Consider the following 13,936-nt stretch of genomic DNA (forward strand, 5'->3'; position numbering starts at 1 on the left):
CAGCAGATAGCCAATGCACATGGACTCCTGTCCCAGAAACATACTTAGACCCATTTTTCCAAACACTTCCAGACATTCAAGGAGCTCCTGATATACAGGAAGATCAGGTTAAAACTCTGCTCTGTTTATGTCTCCTCCAGTCGTGGAAACAGAAACAGAGGCCTAGGGTTTCCTCACGGCATGGTGGCTTGGTTCCCAGGGTAAGTTCCCAGAAGGACAAAAACAACTGGTTCTGCATGTGTCAGTCATTCAGGAAGCCTGTAAAGTGCATGGCCAGAATAACACTTGCTCCTAAGTGGTTTAAACACCCCTGAAGTAGTCCCACCTGGGTATTTGCTGGCTGAGCTGAAGTAGGGATAATAAAAATCTGTTCTTTTTTTACAGTATTTATTTTTTGATGTGGACCATCCTTTCAAAGTCTTTATTGAACTGCCACAGCATTGCCTCTGTTCATGTCTTTTTTTTTTTTTTCTGACTGTGAGGTACCCAGGATCCCTAGGTCCCCGACCAGGGATTAAACCCATACCCCCTGCACTGGAAGGTGAAGTCTTAACCATTGGATTGCTAGGGCAGTCTCTAAAAATCTTTTCATCTCTCCCGAATAAGACATTTTGAGCTTGAAGTGTCTCAAGTCACAGTCAGCAGGGTGGGCATAACACCGGGATCAGCATGATCACGTGTCCTCCCAGCTGATACCTCCACCACCAACATCACCACCATCATTGCCCACCATGGCCGCTGTATCACTGCCACCCCATTACCGTCATCAGTGCCATCACCAGCACTCTGACACCCACCCCACCCCTGGCACCTACCCCTAACCACGCCATGCCACCACCACTGCCACTGCCACTCTCTATAGGATTTCTCTGAGCTTCGCATGGCACAAAAGTTCTCTGTGATTAACAAAAGGTGATGTAACTTGGAGATGGTGGCTCAGTCACGTCTGACTATTAGTGCCCCGTGGACTGTAGCCCGCCAGGCTCCTCTGTCCCTGAAATTCTCCAGGCAAGAATACTGGAGTAGATCCCTCTCTCTAGGGGATCTTCCTGACTCCGGAATCGAACTCCATTCTCCTGCACTGCAGGCAGATTCTATACTGTCTGAGCCACCAGGGAAGCCCAGCTTTTATGATGAAGGGAGTCTATTGAAGAGGATGGGTTGGATGAGAGCGAGGGTGTGGCTACATGCTCACCCACACCCACTCTTGGAAGAGAGGGAGAGATGGAGGCCCACCTCCTAGCAGGTCAGGACAGGCATCTTGTCCTGGAAGGATAAGGTGCTTTCTTCTTCCTGCTGGGGAACCAGGAGCCCATCTGCAGCTTTTATTTAATGCCATTTTAACAGCTGAGTGGGCTCTGCAGTGTTCATTTCAAGCAGCTGAACACTGTAGAGTTTTCAGGTTTTGTAAAAAAAAATGGAGTGTTTTCCATACAGCTGATCAAAGGGCTGGGACTTGGCATGGAGTCGAGCTTGGCTGTATATGCCACAGAGCGCCAGTCCCACTTCAGTTGGCCTCCAGCCTGGCTTGTTCTTTGGGGTTCCTGTCCTGCCCTCATTGCTCTGCCCCTGTTTCCTAGAACCTGATGATCTGGTTTCCAGCAACTGAAGGAGCGCTGGTCCAACGCAGCTAGTGAGGGGCATGGCTGTCTTTGTGCTGGTCTGGCATCTATTCTCCTTCTTCTGTTTTCCTTTAACTGGGGATTATGCCTTCATCTGGGGCTTCCCAGGTGGCAGTAGTGGTAAAGAACCTGCCTGCCAGTGCAGGAGATGTAAGAGATGCAGTTTCGATCCCTGGGTCGGGAATCCCCTGGAGGAGGACACAGCAACCCACTCCAGTATCCTTGCTTGGAGAATCCCTGGGACAGAGGAGCCTGGCAGGTTATAGTCCATAGGATCACAAAGAGTTGGACACAACTGAAGCTATTTAGCACTTCTGGGTCACATGGTCTGGACACCTCCTGCCTGCCTCATGACCTTGTTCTGGGAGTAAGAACGGCACCCAGATCTAGCCACTGAGGGTTTTCCTTCAGTTTCCCCAAAGGAACTGGATGCTCAACCCAGGCTGACTCAAGCAAGCTGATTCGAGAAGCTTCAGCCCTGGGACTTTTGCTAGAATTGTTTGAAAAGAGAAAACGCTGTTCTGATCTTGAAGCTGGGGGAGCATAGGCTCACAGCATCAAGGACAGTCTCTAGGAGTCAGCCTGCTGGGAATGAAGCCAGCAGGAGGAGAGCAGAGCCAAAGGACGCAGAGAGAAACTGAGTCCTGATGATCCTGTTGGAGTCATCTTAGCATATCCTGTGACTGTCACTAACTCGAGCCAAGAATGTCCCCTGGGTTGGTTGAAAAAGTCTGGATTGTGTTTCCACCTAACTGAGAAAGTCCTTAATGTAGCCAAGATCCCTGGTCTGAAGAAAATCTCATCTGAAGAAGGGCCCCTAGGCTCTCTGTGTTCCCAAGGATGTCAGAATAGCTTCTGTCATGGACCATGAGCGCTAGTATATTCCTTCCATCCGTTCCCTGGGACCTGGGCTCCTGCCCAGCCTTGTTGACTCTCTAGTCAGGGCCAGAGGAGGTGACAATGACTCTGTACAATGAGGACTGGGTGGGGCAGGGGTGAGAGTGGGGGCAGATCCCTCGATTTGCTTTGTACGTTTTATTTGGTGGGCTTTCCGAGGACCTTCTGAGGACTTCAAGCCTGTTTCCTTAGATAATGCTGAGAAAACTGTTCTGAAGGGGCAAGAGAGGTAGGGAGCCAGGATATATAGGAATTTTTACAACAAAGACTAGGTAGTGGAACATCAAAAGATTACCATTCATAAAAGAAAACCAGGGACTTCCCTGTTGGTCCAGTGGCTAAGACTCTGCGTTCCCCGTGGAGGGGGTTCAATCCATGATAAAGGAACTAGATTCCATAGGCCGCAACTCAGAGTTCACATGCTGTAACCGAGACCTAGTGCAGCCAAAATAAATAAATATTAAAAAAAAGAAAACTAGGTATCTCAAGTTAAGGAATTCTGCACTTCTCTATGTACAGGGCTTTCCTGGTGGCTCAGATGGTAAAGAACCTGCCTGCAATGAAGGGGACCTGGGTTCGATCCCTGCGTTGGGAAGATCCCCCTGGAGAAGGGCATGGCAACACACTCTAGTTTTCTTGCCTGGAGAATCCCAATGGACAGAGGAGCCTGGTGGGCTACAGTCCGTGAGGTCACAAGAGTTGGACACGACTGAGCGACTAAGCACAGCACATGTACAGGAAGGTGCAAGAGTCTGGGCTTATTGAAGCCCTTCCCTTCGTGTGCATCTCAGCTGCACGGGGCCTACGTCTTGTGCTTGCTCAAGTCTCCTCTGGCTGCACCCCTGGTGGGAGTGGGGCTACAGCGGTTGACTGCTAGATGGCAGGTATTGTTTCCATATCGAGTCCCCACAGGGCCCACCATCTGGGTGGCTGCAACGTGAGGGCTTGATGGCTGCAGCATCCTTGGTTTACTGATACGGCAGCAGTATTTTAGTTCTCATCAGGAAGTTGGTCCCTCCTTGCAGGGTTGCTTCCCACTGATGGTAGATACTGCGCCTGGAGACTGGGCTGCAAGGGCTCCTGAGAGCTGTAGTTTTACCTTTCAGCCTCTGCAGAACCGGGTGGTCTTTAGAAGGAGGTGGGAGCAGACACCAGCAGGCCAGTGCACAGGCCCTTGCAGACCACCCTTTGAAGTCACTATCCCTGATCGCTACTGCTTCCCAAGCTTCTACCCCTAAACATCCCTCATAAAACTGCAACTGTCCTCAGTCGGGAAAGGAGAGACCAGACCCCAGCCATCACCCAAAGCTAAAATCAGCTACCTACGACACACTGGTTCACAGGAGTAGGGCAAAGGCAGGGGAAAAAGGAAATCCAGGACACATGCCTTGTTTATGCAACCAGCCCAGGGGCCACATCGATGATGTTCATAACTTTTTCCTAATGCTTATTCCATGTTCTTTGTCCTCAGCATCTCAGAGGAGTTGGGTTCTTAACCTGAAGGATTCACACGGGGTCTGGGCTCTTTGTGGTCCTACTTGTATAGGGTTACTGTAAACTCCATCACCTCCATCCCAAGGTGCTGCAATAACAGGAAGCAGTCCCTGAAATCATGTGGGAACCAGAATAGTCACTCTGCCCCTGTTGAGGGAAGCTGCCCTATTTGCCCCTGATATTCAGGATTAATTAATGCAGCCAAATTGTTCTCTGTGGATCCAGTGGCACAATTAGCCCCACATGCCAGGTGGTACTTTCACTTTGTTATCTCCACTGATGGGTCCTCTGGGTATGTCTTCTTTTGGGCACTAGATCCCTAAAACAGCAGAGTCGAAGGATTTGGAAAAGGGAAGCTAGAATGTAACCTATTTGCAATGAGTCACTGAGTGCACACCTCCTTTGTCTGGCTAACCCAGATGTCCTGCCTATGGGAGGAAGGGCATCATGTGAGGTTTGCTCGTTCAGAGTATGCTCTGCATTGGCTAAGACAGCCGGCAGCCTCACACATCATTGGCTTCCACCTATAACTAAGTCTTTCTAGGATCTTCTACCACGCTCCACTCTTCTTGAGTGCCAAGTGCTTCTGGGTGATGGATGCAGGGAAGGAGCAGTGGATTCCATGTGTCACACCACTGGCTTCCTTCTCCGTCTGTTCCTGGGATTGCCAGGAACAATCCTGTGTGAGATGTGGTGGAAGGCAGTCACCAATCCATAGAGTGGCAGAGAAAGCAAACTTGTATTTTGGGTAAATGCCTGTTCCAATGGGGCCAACTGGTCTATCCACCATTGATACAAAGGACCTGACTCTCCTGGGGTGTGTGCTCCTGTGAGGCTAGGTTGCTATGTCTGCTGCTCCTGGGAGGGTGGAGCTACCTTGGGGAGGGGAGAGCAGGGCACTTAGCTCCTGCTGGAATCTCCAACCCTGCCTCCATGAGCCCACTGAGCAGGTACAGGATGACTGGGGAAAGAGGTTCACAGTGGATCAGCTTGCCCATCTGCTACGAGGGCCTCCTCTGCTATGGTGACCAGACAGCCTATCACTCTGAGTCATTTTGAGAGGCTGCCCCCCTACCCACAACTCCTCCAACCTAGTTCTTCACGGGCCTTGACCACATGGCCAAACCTACCGGCAGTCCTCATGTTCACTGGGCAGACCTCCTCTCATCACTCCTACCAGGACCCACTGGAAAATCGCTGTGTTGCTGGGGTTCCCACCTCTGGGAAGGTTTTCTCTTTTCCACTAGACCTCAGGGTGGAGCTGTGGTGTGGTGGCATCTGCTCATGGATGATGCTGGGGAGATTCACACAGAGCCTGCAAGCCATGCTTGAGTTCTTTGTTCCTCAGTCAGCCAGTTACAGGGAGACCCCTGGAACAATGGAGGTGAGTGGAGGGAGAGGTGGTGGAGATACTGAAGGAGGTGAATGGAGCGTGAGTCACTCCCTGGTACAATTTCATGTGTTTCCAGGGCCTGCTTGCCCTGCTCTCTTGTATGTGCCTTAGGTGAGGGCTGCCACTTGGCTTGGCCCAGGATGTGGCCTGGAGGACCGGGTCCCCTCCAGTCATGTAGGGTCCCTTGGTGTTCCTTATGGATCCGGGACTAGAAGTACAGTGTTCATTAGGTCTGAGAGCAACTGATGAACTGTGTCTCCAAAGGGAATGGCTGCTCGATGCAGAGGCTGTGACTTTGATTCAAACCCTAGGAACCGGGCGCTCTGATTCTCCACACAGTCTCCCATCTGTCGCCCACACTTGGAGCCCTGCTGGATCTTAAGGACCGTAAGTGCCAAGAGGCAAAGCTGCTTGTGCTTCAGCCAAGACCAGCCAACCAGCCTCCTGCTGCTCTGGGCCCCACTCAGAGAGGGGGGAATGGAAGTCTCTTTGCTCAAGGTATGGGCACCTTGTGCTCTTTTTTCACTGATGAATTGGAAGGTGTGGCAATCTTTCCCCTCTCCCCCTACCTTTGGAGGGGATAACCTAACACAACCTGAATTCTCCAGAGGTTGGTCTCCTCCCTTCTGGCTCACCTGAGTGTTAGCAAGGTTTCAGAGTGTCTGCCCAAGAGTTTTTCCTCCAAGATCCTCTCCCCTCAGGGTCATCAGTGTAGTGGACCAGCATGGTGTCCTGTGGGATGTCGGGGAGATGAAGGCATCCAGCCATGAAATTAGGATTCTAAAACAGAGAGCTGACGTTGCTCTGTGTACGACAGTGGGATGGCATGGCCGCCTTTGTCAAGGTTCAGAGGAGGAAAGCACCAGACACATCAATAGCCGAGTGTCAGGTGTTCCAGCCAGGAAACCACATCTGGGGCAGCGACTCTGATAAAGTCACCAGCTGAGGAGCTCTGTGAAGATGCCTAGTCACAAGCCAGGACTTGCACATCTTCTGTGTGGGTCCAGCAGGTCCAGTAGGGGATGTAGGAAGACTCTTGAGTTTTGATGGGACCCAACAGCTGAATCTCTCCCAGGGAGGCATGGGTGCTTTCATTTCCTATTTTGATAGGAAAGGGTGGAGATTTCTCCTTGCCCCTCCCACCATAATAACTCTAACTCACAGGCTGGGGCTAGCGCAGGATTGTGCCAGGTAAAAGCTTGTGTCTTCCAACCATATATTTGGGAAGTACAGAAATAACCTACTGGCTTCACTGTGTGAAGATCCAGGCTCACACTGCAGCCTGATCTGACCTCTGACTGAGGCCACAGTGGATGGAAGATTTCAGGGATTAGCATCAGCTCAAAGACAAAGTCCAACAACCCTCAGAGGTTTGGGTGTTCTGTCCCCCTGTGGGCAGTACACTGGGCAGTGTCTGCAGTCCCTTTGGGGAAGGCTGGGAGGAAGGCTGACAGCAACACATTCGGTGTTTTGGGAGGTTGTTTAGTTGCTCAACTGTGTCCAACTTTTTGTGGCCCCATGGGCTGTAGCCAGCCAGGCTCCTCTATCCACAGGATTTTCCAGGCAAGAATACTGGGAGTGGGTTGCCATTTCCTCCTCCAGGGGATCTTCTGGACCCCAGGATAGAACCAGTGTCTTCTGTGTCTACTGCATTGCAGGCAGATTTTTTACTCACTGAGCCATCAGGGAAGCCCAAGTGTTGAGGCAGGTTGTTGGCAAAACTGGATATTAATTCTTGTGTCCACACCCCTTTGTTATGTGGCTGCAGCTCCTCCCACCAAGAGATGGAGTATATTTTCCCCTGAATCTGGATGTCCTTGTGACTTGCTTTGATGAAAAGAATGAAGTGTTTAGATGACATTTATTAGTTCCAAACCAAGGCTTCTGAAGGTTTTGCTTGCCTCCATTCTTTCTCTTGGGACTCTGCTCCTCCATACTGATAGCTATGGTGAACGATGTCAGATTCATGATCTCCAAAGATTTAGCTTCAGGACCAGGGACAAGGCTTGATCACTCAAGAGGTTTTGTGTAGCAGAGTTTGATGCTTTTGAACTGTGGTGTTGGAGAAGACTCTTGAGAGTCCCTAGGACTGCAAGGAGATCCAACCAGCCCATTCTGAAGGAGATCAGCCCTGGGATTTCTTTGGAAGGAATGATGCTAAAGCTGAAACTCCAGTACTTTGGCCACCTCATACGAAGAGTTGACTCATTGGAAAAGACTCTGATGCTGGGAGGGATTAGGGGCAGTAGAAGAAGGGGACGACCAAGGATGAGATGGCTGGATGGCATCACTGACTCAATGGACATGAGTCTGAGTGAACTCCGGGAGTTGGTGATGGATAGGGAGGCCTGGCGTGCTGCGATTCATGGGGTCGCAAAGAGTCAGACATGACTGAGCGACTGAACTGAACTGAACTGAACTAAGAAAAGGGACAGAGAAAGCTTCTGATAAGACATCAGAAGAAGGATAGAGAATGCCCCCCTATCTAGTCTTATCAAGGCCTTATATACTTTTTTTCAGACCCACTTCCACAACATACATCTGAAGTTAACAAGATTAGGATGAACAATAGAAAGATCTCACCAGACCCACTCTCATAATATACATTTTAAGATGATAGGATTAGTCAGAAGCTTCTTATTTAGCTCAGATGGTAAAGAGTTTGTCTACAATGTAGGAGACCTGGGTTCGATCCCTGGGTCGGGAAGATTTCCTGGAGAAGGAAACAGCAACCCACTCCAGTACTCTTGCCTTGAAAATCCCATGGACGGAGAAGCGTGGTGCAGGCTACTGTCCATGGGGTCTCAAAGAGTCGGGCACGACTGAGCGACCTTACTTTACTTCACTTTGTCCTCGAGCAAGATACATTGTTATATTGGCTAAGACAAAGCAATGTAGAAAAGAACATTTGTCCTTTTCTTCTTGAGAGCCCTAGATCCCTTTCTCCTCCTCCTCCTCCTCCTTCTCCTCCTCCTTCTCCTCCTCCTCCTCCTCCTCCTCCTCCTCGGGAACCCTGGACTTCTTATCAACCTACCTAGGAATTGACTCTCTCAATATGGGCAAACCCATGCTAGCTCAATGGAGGATGTGAAACCACGTGGGGCAGAGATGAGCCAGCCCCTCTGAGGCTCCAGACCATGGGAGAGGCCAGCCAGGCTGAGTGGAGCCTGATTAGTCAAGCAGAACTTCCCAGTTGATGTGAAGACCCATGAGTGACAATGAATGTTCAAGTCACTAGGTTTTGGAGCAGTTTGTTACACAGCAAGGGCTAGCTGATACAGGTAGTTTTAGTTTCAGTTCAGTTGCTCAGTCGTGTCCAACTCTTTGCAACCCCATGGACCGTGGCACACCAGGCCTCCCTGTCCATCACCAGCTCCTGGAGTTTACTCAAACTCATGTCCATTGAGTTGGTGATGACATCCAACCATCTCACCCTCTGTTATCCCCTTCTCCTCCTGCCTTTAATCTTTCCCAGCAGCAGGGTCTTTTTCAAATGAGTCAGTTCTTCGCATCAGGTGGCCAAAGTATTGGAGTTTCAGCTTCAGCACCAGTCCTTCCAATGAATATTCAGGACTGATTTCCTTTAGGATGGACTGGTTGGATCTCCTTGCAGTCCAAGGGACTCTCAAAGGTCTTCTCCAACAACACAGTTCAAAAGCACCAATTCTTTGGTGCTCAACTTTCTTTATAGTCTAACTCTCACATCCATACATGACTACTGGAAAAACCATAGCCTTGACTAGATAGACCTTTGTTGGCAAAGTAATGTCTCTGCTTTTTAATAAGCTGTCTAGGTTGGTCATAACTTTTCTTCCAAGGAGCAAGAGTCTTTTAATTTCATGGCTACAGTCATCATCTGCAGTGATTTTGGAGTCCCAAATAAAGTCTGTCACTGTTTCCACTGTTTCCCCATCTATTTTCCATGAAGTGATGGGACCAGATGCCATGATCTTAGTTTTCTGAATGTTGAGTTTTAAGGCAACTTTTTCACTCTCCTCTTTCACTTTCATCAAGAGGCTCTTCAGTTCTTTGCTGTCTGCCATAAGGGTGGTGAATACCAGACCACCTGACCTGCCTCTTGAGAAATCTGTATGCAGGTCAGGAAGCAACAGTTGGAACTGGACATGGAACAACCGACTGGTTCCAAAGAGGAAAAGGAGTACGTCAAGGCTGTATATTGTCACCCTGCTTATTTACCTTATATGCAGAGTACATCATGAGAAACGCTGGACTGGAAGAAACACAAGCTGGAATCAAGATTGCTGGGAGAAATGTCAATAACCTCAGATATGCAGATGACACCACCCTTATGGCAGAAAGTGAAGAGGAGCTAAAAAGCCTCTTGATGAAAGTGAAAGAGGAGAGTGAAAAAGTTGGCTTAAAGCTCAACATTCAGAAAACGAAGATCATGGCATCTGGTCCCATCACTTCATGGGAAATGGATGGGGAAACAGTGGAAATAGTGTCAGACTTTATTTTTTTGGGCTCCAAAATCACTGCAGATGGTGACTGCAGCCATGAAATTAAAAGACACTCCTTGGAAGGAAAGTTATGACCAACCTAGATAACATTTTCAAAAGCAGAGACATTACTTTGCCGACTAAGGTCCGTCTAGTCAAGGCTATGGTTTTTCCAGTAGTCATGGATGGATGTGAGAGCTGGACTGTGAAGAAGGCTGAGCGCCAAAGAATTGATGCTTTTGAACTGTGGTGTTGGAGAAGACTCTTGAGAGTCCCTTGGACTGCAAGGAGATCCAACCAGCCCATTCTAAAGGAGATCAGCCCTGGGATTTCTTTGGAAGGAATGATGCTAAAGCTGAAACTCCAGTACTTTGGCCACCTCATGCGAAGAGTTGACTCATTGGAAAAGACTTTGATGCTAGGAGGGATTGGGGGCAGGAAGAGAAGGGGATGACAGAGGATGAGATGGCTGGATGGCATCACTGACTCGATGGACGTGAGTCTGAGTGAACTCCGGGAGTTGGTGATGGATAGGGAGGCATGGCATGCTGCAATTCATGGGGTCACAAAGAGTCAGACATGACTGAGCGACTGAACTGAACTAAACTGATAAGGGTGGTGTCATCTGCATATCTGAAGTTATTGATATTTCTCCCAGGAATCTTGATTTCAGCTTGTGCTTTACCCAACCTGGCATCTCTCATGATGTACTGTGCATATAAGTTAAATAAGCAGGGTGACAGTATATAATCTTGATGTACTCCTTTCCAGATTTGGAACCAGTCTGTTCCATGTCCAGTTCTAACTGTTGCTTCTTGACCTGCATTCAGGTTTCTCAGGAAGCAGGTCAGGTGGTCTGGTATTCCAATTGCTTGAAGAATTTTCCACAGTTTGTTGTGATCCACACAAAGGCTTTGACATAGTCAATGAAGCAGAAGTAAATGTTTTTCTGGAACTCTCCTGCTTTTGCAACGATCCAATGGATATAGGAAATTTGATCTCTGGTTCCACTGCCTTTTCTAAATCCAGCTTGAACATCTGGAAGTTCTCAGTTCATGTACTGTTGAAGCCTGCCTTGGAGAATTTTGAGCATTACTCAGAATTACAGGTGGTGGCCCAGCACCAATCCCCAGCAGAACCTGGCCTCCTCTTCATTCAAAGGGCTCAGGGTTTGCAAGCCAACTCTGGGAACTAGATGAGGGGGTTGTCTATTGTGGTCCCTTATCAGTCTTTGTTCACCAGGCCCAGAGAATTTTATTTTTTTGGTTACACAGGTCAAGAAGGACCATAACAGGCTGCCCACCTATTTCAGCCGAAGGGGCCCCATGATCAACTGACCTCTATCAAAGAATCTTATGAGCTGAGTCATTCTGATAAGCATTCTGACTGTGCTGCCCATGGGGGTCCCTGTGGCTCCTGGCCTCTGGGACATCGGTGCTGCTACTCTGAGATCCCAGGGTAATTGCTTCTCTCTGTCCACCCTGGAGCCCTCTCCCCACCATTTTATCATTGAATGCTGGTATGTTCTTTAGCTGTATGTAGTCAGATCAGATAACCAATCCCAGATTTTACTCCCAGTACCGATCTCTGTGAGGCTTAGGTCTCAGTGGAAGAAAAAAGATCTATTCCAGTTAGTGTAGTGGAAACTGATTCATTAAAGGGTATTAAGTGGCTTATGGGATCAAGTCTGGGTTTCCAGGAAAAACTTTTAAAGCGACATCACAGAATTGGACCAGCCAGCAGGTGAAGGTCAGGAAGCTGCCCTTAGAAGCAGGCCAGCCCACCCAACACACAGCTCAGTTCTGAAGGTGAGCTTCACAGAAGTGCACCTGACTGGGGGAATCTGCACCTGACACTGAACTCAAGCTACAAGGCCTTCTGGGAAATGCAGTTTTAGCCCTTCCAGTTCCAGGAAGATGGCAGAAACAGATGGAAAGAACCAGTACCCCAAACCCACGCACCCGGGAAAGCCCTGGATATTGCACTTTACTAAGGTGGCATGGATTACAGAGTCGGGGGAAGGCTGGCCTCTGGAATGGATCTGAGACATCAGTCAGGTTGAGACGGGCTCAAGCATCTCAGTGGCTGCTCATTCTTGGCCACTTAGAGTCCCTCTGGCACATGGCAAACTTCTGTGTTTAAGTTTGCAAAAAGCTCATGGGATAGGGATTGCATTACTTGTGTTATGATAAGTGTCTTTTCATTTATTTACTTTTTTGCAGAGAAACCCACACTGCCTGGTTTTGAATCCCAGTCTGTCTCCTTGGAGGTGTGACTTTGGGCAAATTACTTCCTTTCTGTGTATCATCTATTAAATTGGCAAAATCATATGACACAAAGACTTCTCCGGCGGCTTAGTGGTAAAGAACCCGCCTGCCAATGCAGAAGACACAGGTTTGATCCTTGGGTCAGGAAGATCCTCTGGAGAAGGAAATGGAAACCCATGTAAGTATTCTTGCCTAGGAGATCTCACGGAGAGAGGAGCCTGGCTGGCTACAGTTCATGGAATTGCAAGAGTGTAAGATGACTTAGCCCCTAAACAACAACAACAACAACAATAGCATGGCACACAGTGTAGGGCTTTTATGAGGACTAAAGTAGATAATACTTTTAAAGCCTCTAGCACATTGCCTGGTAAAGAATATGCATTTAATAAATGTTGAATTTTGATTATTATTATTCTACCTGTCCTACAAGTAATGGTCCATATCAATTGTTTGCTGTTTGAAACAGAATTCTTTTACAAATAGATGGTGAGACCATGTTAAAGCTTAATTTAATTCAGTAATGAATAAATTAATGAACCAGCAGGAAGTTAAAAGCAGCTGATTTGAGGAGTATAGCCAGAGCAGGGGTTTATAAGTCAGCTGGGAGAGGCAAGCTGAAACAAATTTGCTAAGTTAGATGCAAAATCAGTTAATAGACTGGGAGGGAAGTAAAAGCATAACCTTTTGGGTCATCTTCTCTACTGGGCCATAAAACCGTTACTCCTTGCCAGTTTCTACAGGTTAAAACCCTTAACCTTCCATGGCTGCAGAACATCTGGGCTCTCAAGTCATTGCACATCCTTTGGGAAACAAAGCTACATTCCCCAGAGAGTCTGATGCTCAGGCAGACTTAGAAAATTCTCTAGCTGGATACCGGCAGAGCCAGAGGCCATCCTCTTTCCTTTCCCCAAGTTTGGGATACATTTTTATTGTTGTGGTTATTGTTCAGTTACTCAGTCATGTCTGATTTTTTCAGCCCCATGGACTGCAGCAAGCCAGGTTTCCCTGTCCTTCACTATTTTGCTCAAAACTCATGTCCATTGAGTCAGTGTTGCCATTCAACCAGCCCATCCCCTCCCCTCCCCTTCTCCTTTTGTCTCCAGTCTTTCCCAGCATCAGTGTCTTTTACAATGAGTCGGCTCTTTACATTAGGTGGCTAAAGTATTGAAGATTCAGCTTCAGCTTCAGTATCAGTCCTTCCAGTGAATATTCAGGGTTGATTTCCTTTAGGATTGACATTTTTATTACTAATGTGCATATGTGAAGTTCCTACCCATCATAAAGACATAGAGGAAAAAAAAAATAGAAAATGACTGGGTGATTTTGCTGCCTTTCAAAGGAGCCCCTGCCTTGGGGTTTCTGAGTCTGCTCTCACCTGGGAGAAAAGGGAGAAGCTATTGGGAAGAATACTTCTGTGTGGGTGTGTGTCTTGTGAAGGTCACCCCTGGGCAGAGTGAGTACCCTCTGGTTCTGATGAATCCCTAGTCATAATGGAGAGGGGAAAAGGATGTCAGAACTGCTGGTTCTGATCACTCTGCTGGTGAAAGAAAATCTTGGCAGATGATGAAGGTGTGTTCAAATCTCTTCTTTCTTGGTCAATTTCCTAACCAAGCACAACTGTTTATGGCACCCCAAGGCTGCCTGAACATGTTTTGGAGAATTTGGACACCCTTTAACTGAGACACACACATGTATCTAACTCAGGGATGACTGCCCTGTGTCAGTGATGGGGAGCAGCAGCTGTTAGGATTAATATGTTGTTTAGGGAGTCCAGATCCCCTCCTTCTGCTTCAGTCTGGCCTT

General features: G+C 48.2%; 1 long non-coding RNA gene across 1 annotated transcript; it reads left to right on the forward strand.

Annotated features, from left to right (window-relative positions):
• Nucleotides 1-3,038: 3,038 nt before the first annotated feature.
• On the forward strand, nt 3,039-13,443 carry LOC138415898 (uncharacterized). Its single transcript, XR_011247439.1, has 5 exons — nt 3,039-3,403; nt 5,261-5,397; nt 5,718-5,904; nt 11,141-11,324; nt 12,089-13,443. It is a non-coding gene; the product is annotated as an uncharacterized lncRNA (long non-coding RNA).
• Nucleotides 13,444-13,936: the final 493 nt, after the last annotated feature.

This window comes from Ovis canadensis, chromosome 12 (genome assembly GCF_042477335.2).
Source record: "Ovis canadensis isolate MfBH-ARS-UI-01 breed Bighorn chromosome 12, ARS-UI_OviCan_v2, whole genome shotgun sequence".
Classification (NCBI taxonomy): domain Eukaryota; kingdom Metazoa; phylum Chordata; class Mammalia; order Artiodactyla; family Bovidae; genus Ovis; species Ovis canadensis.